The following is a 10,563-nucleotide window of genomic DNA, read 5'->3' as shown; positions in this document are numbered from 1 at the left end:
AGAAAGTGCAGCCTGCCCAGGAGTGGTGCCACACACACAGACAGCTGATACAGCAAGATGACACAACAAAAAGACACACGGATTCCCGGTGTCTCTGACAAGAATACAAGTGGACACAGAACAATACGTAGCGAATGGACACAGAGAATAGACAACTGGGGGGTTTGGGGGGGGTAAGGGGAGAGAAATAAATAAAATATATAAAAAATAAAATATTACTACCAACCAGAGTATCTTATATTTGGTGTATTTTTCCCTGACCCACACTATTATTATTATTTTTAATATAATTTATATATGAACATACATAAATAATAAGTGTGTAGTAAAAGTTGTGAACTTACAAAGCAAACATTCATAACATCACACAGGGGTCCCCTACATCAGCCCACTACCAACACCTTACATCGTTGTAAGACATTTCTTACAAATGATGAAAAAATATTATCAAAATCTTACTGCTAAGTGTAGTCCTTCTCTTACATTTGGAGTATTTTCCCCCTCACCCTATTATTATTTTTTAGATATATTGTTATGACTGAAGTTGTAAACTTGCAAAACAATCGCACACATGTGCAGAATTCCCACAGTACACCCGTCTATCAACACACCACACTGTGGTAGAACATTTGTTACAGATTATGAGATAATATCAGTCTATTACCAGGTCCATAGCATACATCTGGCACACTTTTTCCATACTCTGCCATTATCAAAGTACATGTTTGGCTTAGAGGCATGAATATTACATTATTACTGTTAACCACAGTCCACAGGTCACTCCAGTTGTATTTTTCCCATGCTTCTCCACATTCCCACCACCCTGCAATAGAGATATACATCTGCTCTAGCGCACAAAGGACACTCTTGCGTCTGTACCATCAACCACAATTCTCATCCACCTCTGGGTTCACTGTGTTAGTCAGTCCCTAGATTATTCTCTAGCTTTCTTTCAGTTGGCATTTACATCCCTAGACCACCCTTTTCAGCCACGTTGCAATTTATAAACCAGCTGTTACTCACTATACTCTGTTACCATCAACTCTATACATTTCCATACTTTTTACAACAAAGCTAATTAAAACTTCTACATACATTAAACATCAGTAGTCCACCTCAGTCCTCCTCTCATCTACTCTAAGAATCTACCACCTACCACCAGGTCTTGAAGATACTTTCCTATGTTTTCTTCTAGAAGCTTTTTGGTTCTTGCTCTTATATTTAGATTTTTTACATATTCTGAGTTAATTTCTGTATAAGGTGTGAGATAGGGGTCCTCTTTCCTTCTTTTAGCTGTGCATATCCAGTTCTCTCAGCACCATTTGTTGAATGGACTGTTCTTTCTGAGCTGGATGTGTTTGACAGACTTGTAAAACATCACTTGACCGTACATGTGAGGGTTTGTTTCTGAACAATCAGTTCAGTTCCATTGGTCCATGTGTCTGTCTTTATGCCAGCACCATGCTGTTTTTTCACCACCATAGCTAGGTAATATGATTTAAAATCCAGAAGTGAGAGTCCTTCAGCTGCACGTTTGCTTTTTAAAATGTTTCTGGCGATTTTGGATCCCTTACCCTTACAAATAAACTTGATAATCATGTTTTCCTTTTATTTAAAAAATGGTGGTGGAAGTTTTATCAGGATTGCATTGAATCTGTATAACAATTTGGGTAGAATTGACATCTGAATGATATTTAGTCTTCCAATCCATGAACGTGGAATGTTCTTCCAATTATTTAGGTCTTTAAAAATTTCTTTTAACAAAGAGCTGTAGTTTTCTGAATACAAGTACTTTATATTGTTGGTTAAGTTCATTCCTAAATATTTGGTTCTTTTAGTTGCTATTGTAAATGGAATTTTCTTCCTGACTTCCTCCTCAGATTGCAAAGTCTCTTTCATCTAATATAAGCATAGGTATTCATTTTATTTTATTTTTTTAAGATTTATTTTCTTTATTTCTCTCCCCTCCCCATTCCCCCTGTTGTCTGCTCTCTGTGCCCATTCGCCGTGTGTTCTTCTGTGTCTGCTTGTATTCTCTCATTAGGCGGCTCCAGGAACCAATCCTGGGAACTTCAGGAGTGAGAGAGAGGTGATTACTCTCTTGCGCCACCTTGGCTCCTTGTTCTGCTATGTCTTCTTATTTTCTCTCTTCTGTGTCGCTTCTTGCATCATTTTGCTGCCCCAGCTCTCCGTGTCTGCCAGAACTCCTGCATGTGGCAGCCGTCCACACGGGGAGGCATTTCCACGCAGGGCAGCAGTTCTGTGCAGGGCCACATTCCCATGTGGGCTGGCACTCCAAGTGGGCCAGCTTGCCCTCATCAGGAAGCCCTGGGTATCGAACCCTGGACCTCCTATATGGTAGATGGGAGCCCAGTTGGTTGAGCCACATCCATTTCCCCAGTCTGTCTTTTGATTGGGGAGTTTAATCCATTAACATTCAATGTTATTACTGTAAAGGCAGTTCTGAGTTCATCCATTTTGACCTTTGGGTTTCATCTGTCATATTTCACCACACTTTTGAGAATTTTAGTTATTTTACTGATAAAATCTTCATTTCTAGACTTTCTTCCAAGCCTCTTTTGCCTGTCTTTTCTTTTCAGACTGTAGCACACCTTTTATTTTATTTTTTTTCTCTATTTTAAAAAAATGTTACATTCAAAAAATGTGAGAGGTTCCCATATACCCCCCACCCCCCTCACCCCACTCCTCCCACATCAACAATCTCTTTCATCATTGTGGGACATTCATTGCATTTGATGAATACATTTTGGAGCACTGCTCCACCACATGGATAGTGGTTTACATTGTAGTTTACACTCTCCCCCAGTCCACCCAGTGGGCCATGGCAGGACATACAATGTCCAGCATCTGTCCCTGCTGGACAACTCCAAGTATGACCCAGGACAACTCCAAGTCCTGAAAATGCCCCCGTATCATACCTCTTCTTCCCTATCCCTACCATCAGCAGCTTCTTTAGCACATCAATGCTACAATTTCTTCCATTACTAATCACAGTAGTTCCATAGTAGAATATCAGTAAGTCCACTCTAATCCACACTCTATTCCTCCATCCTGTGGACCCTGGGATGGTTATGTCCACTCTACCTCTATATGGACAGGGGGCTTAGATTCCATGTGGATGATGGATACAATTCTCCTGTTTGCAATTGTAGGCACTCTTGGTTCCTGGTGTGATGGTTGACCTTCTTCATCTCCCTGTTAGCTGGCTAGGGTAAGTCCAGTAATCCAGAGGGCAGGAGTTGCAAGTCTGCCAAGGCTCAGGGCCTGGCTGTCACATGGACAGTCCAGAGATTCAGGTCCCCTGAGTATACACCAACCCCAGGTCCAGTAAAAGTGACAGAAGAGACATGTGTAGAAAGGTCACATCTGAGTCCAACTCCATCACACTCAAGAACACAGACTCCAAAGTAGGGCCAACTGACATGGCACTGACTCCAGAGCCATCTACCATGACCACAGAACCTATGGGTCTGTGTAGCCCTCAGGAGAATCAGTACCTGGGGTTGTATCTACTTTGGCTGTCTCTGGGGCCCTGCTGAGGTGTGCATAAGTGCAACCCCTCTGATGACCTCTTGACTCTTTTTTGGAGACTCATAGCCATATAAACTCATTTGTCCTTTCCATTTCCCCCTTTTATTCAAGGTCAAAAAGCAGTTTTTAACACCTGATATTATATGTAGGCTGAGATATTCTGTGGGTCTGAGTTGGCCCTTTTATTCAAGGTCTTTTTCTAGTTACATCATCGGCTGGTGCTTGGTAGTAATCCCTCAGTGCCAGGGAGGCTCATCTCTGGGAGTCATGTCCTGTGCTGGCAGGAAGGTAATGCATTTACATGCTGAGTTTGGCTTAGAGAGTGGCCACATTTGAACAACATGGAGGTGTAGCACACCTTTTAGTATTTTTCTGAAAAGCCAGTCTCTTAGTTACAAACTCTCTCAGTTTCCATTTATCTGTGAATATTCTAAACTCACCCTCATTTTAAAAAGACACCTCATTTAAAAAAGACAGTCTTGCTGGATATAAGATTCTTGGCTGGAAATTTTTCTCTTGCAATATCTTAAATATATCATAACACTGTCTTCTTGCCTCCATGGTTTCTGAAGAGAGATTGGCACTTAATCTTATTGGATAGCCCTTATATGTTATGTATTGCTTTTCTCTTGCTGCTCTCAGAATTCTCTCTTTGTCTTTGGCATTTGACATTCTTAATACTATGTGTCTCAGAGTTGGTCTATTAATATTTATTTGGATGGGAATATGTTGTGCTTCTTAGACATGGATATCCATGCCCTTTGATAAGGTTATTATTATTTTTTTAATTTAATTTCCCCCCCTCCCCCAGTTGTCTGTTCTCGGTGTCTCTTTGCTGCGTCTTGTTTCTTTGTCCACTTCTGTTGTCGTCAGCGGCACGGGAAGTGTGGGTGGCGCCATTCCTGGGCAGGCTGCACTTTCTTTTCACGCTGGGCGGCTCTCCTCACGGGCGCACTCCTTGCGCGTGGGAGTCCCCTACGCAGGGGACACCCTTACGTGGCAAGGCACTCCTTGCGCGCATCAGCACTGCACATGGGCCAGCTCCACACGGGTCAAGGAGGCCCGGGGTTTGAACCGCGGACCTCCCATGTGGTAGACGGATGCCCTAACCACTGGGCCAAGTCCGTTTCCCATTGATAGGGTTATTTTGATAGGTTATTTCTTCAATATTGCTTCTGTCCCTTTTTCCTTCTCTTCTCCTTATGGGACACACATAACATGTATGTTTGCACGTCTCTTGCTGTCGTTTAGTTCCCTGAGACCCTGTTCAATTCTTTTCATTCATTTTTTTTCTTCATCTGTTCTTTTGTATGTTCACTTTTGGAGGCATTTCTTCAAGCTTACCCATCCTTTCTTCTGCTTCCTCAAATCTGTTATTATATGATTCCAGTGTATGTTTAATTTCATGTGTTGTGCCTTTCATTCCTGTAAGATCTGCTATATTTCTATGTATGCTTTCAAATTCTTCTTTGTGCTCATCCAATTTCTTCTTAATATCCTTACTCTTTAACCATCTCATTGAATTTATTAAGGAGATTTATTTGAACATCTATGATTCATTGTCTCAGCTCCTTTATGTCATCTGGAGGCTTATCTTGTTCCTTTAATTGGGCCATAGCTTCTTGTTTCTTGGTGTGCATTGTAATTTTTTGTTGGTGTCTTGGTATCTGGCTTACTAGAGTATTAAGGAGATTTATTTGAACATCTATGATTCATTGTCTCAGCTCCTTTATGTCATCTGGAGGCTTATCTTGTTCCTTTAATTGGGCCATAGCTTCTTGTTTCTTGGTGTGCATTGTAATTTTTTGTTGGTGTCTTGGTATCTGGCTTACTAGAGTATTGGGTGCAGTTTCTCTCTTTAGTTTAGGGCTTCCTGCCCTTTCTCCCTTGCTGGTTGTGTAGTAGGAACTGGGGATATAGTTGATTCTGTAAGCTATGCAGGCTCAAGCTGCCCTGATTGCTCCAAGGACTGATGAAACATCTCCCAACTTTCTCCTTTGCCAGGGGTAGGGACAGAGTCACAGCCATGTGGAATAATCCAAGTCATACAAGCCTAGACTATAGTTGCCCAGAGAGACTGATGAAGTTTCACACACCTTTCTCCCCTGCCTGGGGCAGGCATGGATCTGCAGGTGTGGGCAGTAGTCTATACCATGCGGGTCCAAGATGACTGCAGTTACCCCTATTCTGGCTATTCAGTCTGTGCCAGCCAAATGTACCTGCAGTTACCTAGAGAGGTTGGTGCAGGGCCCACCAGCTCCTCCCTGCCAGAGGTAGGGCTGAAGGCTTCGCTAGGGCTGTAGGTCAATCTGGGTGAAAGAAGCCAGTCTCTCCCACCACCATAATTTTCAGTCAGTCCAGCCTCCCCTCATGCCAGGGGTGGAGTCAAAATGGCAGCTACCAGCCCCCCTCTGACCTGGACAGGCCCAAACCCAGCTGTTCCCAGGGCTACATCTCAGCCAGCTGAGCCCACCAGTCAGTTGCTGAAGATGGCAGTCAACCTTCTCCTCCTCCCCTGTTTTTGGGAAATGGAGCTTCCAACTCCAGCCACAGAACAGCGCCCGAGGCAGTTTATGCTGCCAGACGAGGGTGATCTCCTGCCTCTGCAACGTGGCTTGTATCTTCCTGAAGAGGCTGGCGCAGGTCCCTGCAGCTTCCTCCCTGCTGGAGGTGGGGCTGGGGCCTAGGCTACAGCTGCAGTCCAGTCTGGATGGAAAGAAGCCGGTCCCCACCAGCACTGGGATTTCCAGTCCACCCCACTTTCCCTCATGCCAGGGCTGGAGTTAAGATGGCAGCTCCCAGCCTCTTTCTGACTTGGACAGGCTCAAACTTTAGTTGTTCTCAGGATTATACTTTAGCCTGCTGAATTTACTCCTCAGGAGCTGAAGTTGGTGCCCAACCATCTCTTCCTCCCCTGTTTTTGGGGAGTGGAGCTTCCAGTTCCAGCTGTGGAACAGCTCCCGAGGTGGTTTGCACTGGCAGTGGAAGATGGGCACCAGCCTCCGTGGTGTGGAGCCTCTACTTAGGAATCTTCTCTGCAGATGGGCAGTTTCCTCATTCCATTCTTCCAAGGATGTTGCAGGTTGTTCTTCTGGTCTCCTGGAGTCCCCAAACAGGTGCTTTAGGTAGCTCTGGGTGATTACTAACTGCCCTGTAGCATAAGCTGACTCTAGGAGCTCCTTTCTCTACTGCCATCTTGCTGGTTGTCCCAAGCGAGGAACCTTTTAATCGTAACTGATGGCAAATGAGGAGGTTCCTTATTCCACAGGGGAGTGGTTTATTAAATGGAGTTCATTTCCTCATCCCTTTAAGGAAACATGGTCATGTGGTCTCTGGCCCTCAGATCTGTTTGTCCTCTCCTTTCTTACACAGGTTTAACTGGAATTCAGGGTCCCATGCAGAGACCACTCTCGCCCATACTGCGGCCACATGGTGTGGCAGGAAAAGATTAGCCTCTTTCTTTTTAGACTATCAGTAGGCAGGCTGTCTCCATTTCTGAGATGGCACCCCAATGCGGAGTCTGCTGGAATGCTGCAGGAGTCACCCCATTATCCTAGGGGAGGACAAAATGCGTTCGTCAGTCTGGATGGCATCCCACTGCTGGACCTGACTGAAAGGATTGCTCTCCAAGCCAGTGTCCTGGAAATTGGGGCGCTCTACTTGCTGTCCCCATGTCCTGGGGACTGGGAGCCTTATGTCTCTTGGCATCCCCAGAGCTTTAGAAGTCCTGGGGGCATCTGTGTCCAGCTCCCAGACCAAACTCCCAAGCCGGGCTGACCCTAGGAGAGGGGCTGGCTAGGGACTTTTCTTTTGCCTACTTTGCAGATGGTTACAAGAGCACTCACCTCCTGCTGACTCCCACGGCCCGAGTTCTGCAGTTTAACCTGACTGTATTGTCAGGGTTCTCTAGGGAAACAGAATCAACGAGAGACATCTGTCAATAGGATGCGATTTTATACGAGTCGCTCACATGACCGTGGGGGATGCACAAGTTCAGGTTCCGCAGGCAGGCTGCAACCAGGCTCCAATGAAAGTCCAGTGAAGCTTCTTGACGAGGTCTGGGAGACATTGGCTTTCCAAAGACGAGCTGGGAAATTCTCACTCAAGGCTGGAATCACTTCCTCTTTTAAGATATTCAACTGATTAGATAAAATTTCACTCATTGCTGATGGCAATCTCCCTGGCGATGTAGATATAATCAGCTATCTATGCAGTAAAGTCACTGGGGACTAAAGTCCATGTAGCAGTTTGATATAATTGATGAATTCCAAAAAGAAATACTGGAATATGTTTGTCATCTGATCTGTACCTGGGCATGACTGAGTTATCGGTTGAGGGCGTGGAGTCCCCACCCAGTCCCCGCCCCTTGGTGGGTGGGGACTCACAGGTAAAGGGTACGGCAAAGGGCAGAGTTGGAGCTTTTTTTTTTTTTTTTTAAAGATTTATTTTTATTTATTTAATTCCCCTCCCCTCCCCCGGTTGTCTGTTCTCTGTGTCTGTTTGCTGCGTCTTGTTTCTTTGTCTGCTTCTGTTGTCGTCAGCGGCACGGGAAGTGTGGGCGGCGCCATTCCTCGGCAGGCTGTTCTCCCTCCTTGGCGCTGGGCGGCTCTCCTTATGGGTGCACTCCTTGCGCGTGGGGCTCCCCTACGCGGGGGACACCCCTGTATAGCAGGGCACTCCTTGCGCGCATCAGCACTGCTCATGGGCCAGCTCCACACGGGTCAAGGAGGCCCAGGGCTTGAACCGCGGACCTCCCATACGGTAGACGGACGCCCTAACCACTGGGCCAAAGTCCGTTTCCGAGTTGGAGCTTTTGATGCAAGGGTTTCTGATGTTGGTGTTTTGATGTTGGAGTTTGATGCTGAAGCCTTAAGCTGGAGCCCTGGGAGGTCAGCCCACAGGGGAAAGAGAAGCCAGGCCCAGGACGAGAGGAATGCTGAGCCCAGGAAGAAGCAAGCCCTGGGAAGAAAGGAACCTTGAAGCCAGAGTAAAGGAAGCCCCAGGAACGTAGGAGCCCAGGAAGCCTGAGCCCTCGCAGCCGTCGGCAGCCGTCTTGCTCCACATGGACTCTGGTGAGGGAAGTAACTTATGCTCTATGGCCTGGCATCTGTAACCTCCTGCCCCAGATAAAGACCCTTTATAAAAACCAACCAATTTCTGGTATTTTGCATTAGCACCCCTTTGACTAACACAGTCCATAAATGCCCTTGTCTTACAGTTAGCCCAATATGGCTCTCTTGGGTAAACTGGAAAAAGACTGGTCAGACTGGACAAAAAGGGAGCCTTCTACACTTTGGCAGGTGTGTATCTAATGCATGTGTTTCCACGAGGGGTGAATGCTCCCAAGGACACCTGGCCTGGTGAGTGGCCGGTGGGCTCTAGTTAAGCCCCCACTTGCCTCCTTGGCCAGCTGCCTTTATGACTGAACGACCTTCGTACCGGTCTGGGGCATCCCTGCTGCCTTACCTACAGCCATTTCCTCCTTCACTGGGAACAGTCTTTCTGCAAGTGACAGGTCCTTCGGGGAGGGGAGTGGCTGATCAATCCCCAGCTGCAGGGAGTGGAGAGCTACTGGTCTGAGGCTGAACCAGTCCCAGGGGCTCCATTTGCCTTGCTGCACGAGAGGCCACATGTGAGCGTGGGCACGTGACTGATCACATGGGCACATGACATCGTTCTAGCCAATGAGATATGACCTCACTGTGGGCGCTGAACACTGGAGAAGCCACCTGCAGGACCCAGGCTTCAAAAAGCTGCTTCTCTGTGCAAATGCCTGCAGGGAGGCCCAGGGCAGCCAGGAAGTAAAACCCTTTGCTTCCTCCTCATCTCCCTCGTGCCCTCTATTGACAAGTTTACCATGTGCCAAATGGCAAAGGAAAAATGTTTCAAGGATCCAGATCCATTTTCACCAAGCAGGGAAAAAAGAGTGAATTAGAAGTTGAAAGGTGATAAAGCGATAGCTGACACACTGAATGCGTGTTTACTTTGTGTGTGCATGTGTGTAAAGGGACATACATACTTTGAAGGCTTTTGTATACACGTATGTCCCAGAGTGTGTGTTTTTGTGAGGGTGTACATAGGTATCTCCACAACCACAACCTTTAGAGACTGGGGACCAGGGATGTCATAAATTACATGACATGGCAGCAGACGTGGCTCAACTGATAGAGCATCCACTTACCGTGTGGAAGGTCCAGGGTTTGATACCCAGGGCCTCCTGACCCATGTGGTGAGCTGGCGCACGTGCAGTGCTGCCATGTGCAAGGAGTGCCGTGCCACCCAGAGACGCCCCTGCATGGGGTGCCCCACATACAAGGAGTGCACCCCTGCAAGGAGAGCTGCCCCATGTGAAAAAAAAAAAAAGCACAGCCTGCCCAGGAGTGGCGCTGCACACATGGAGAGCTGACGCAGCAAGATGACACAACAAAAAGACGCAGTTTCTCGGTGCCGCCTGACAACGCAAGTGGACGCAGAAAACACACAGAGAATGGACACAGAGAGCAGACAATGGGGTGGGGGGAAAGGGAGAGAAATAAATAAATCTTAAAAAAGAAAAAGAAGAATGGTCCAGCGTGACTTCTGAACATTTTGCCAGACATGCAGGTAGGTGAAAAACTTGCTCTTCGGTATTGGAGCCCAGAACCTGTTTCGCATATTAAGAATGGGGTGGGGGGGCCAGGAGCAACACGTGTGGATGTGATGGGGGCGAGCGTACCCCAAGGCCACAGGGAAGGAGGAGGAGATGTTGCAGAGCTGAGGGTGAAAAGCTGGAGATGCCCCCTGCCACCCTCCATGGACTCTTCATCGGTCAGCAAATATCTGACTATTGCAAACAAAAGGGCCACGTCAAACCCTCCTCCAGCGTCACAGGCAGCTGAAGGTGAAGGCCCTACTATGGGCTTCAGCCTTCAAAGCGGGTTCACCAGGGGCCTCTGCCATCAGACTGGGAGCCTTACAGGGTCGGGACTGGGGCTGGGCCACCCTGAGCCTGTCCCCTGGCACCAAAAAGGA

The sequence above is a fragment of the Dasypus novemcinctus genome, chromosome 18 (genome assembly GCF_030445035.2).
Source record: "Dasypus novemcinctus isolate mDasNov1 chromosome 18, mDasNov1.1.hap2, whole genome shotgun sequence".
Lineage (NCBI taxonomy): Eukaryota > Metazoa > Chordata > Mammalia > Cingulata > Dasypodidae > Dasypus > Dasypus novemcinctus.
The sequence above is the reverse complement of the archived record's forward strand: the minus strand, read 5'-3'. Positions refer to the sequence as shown.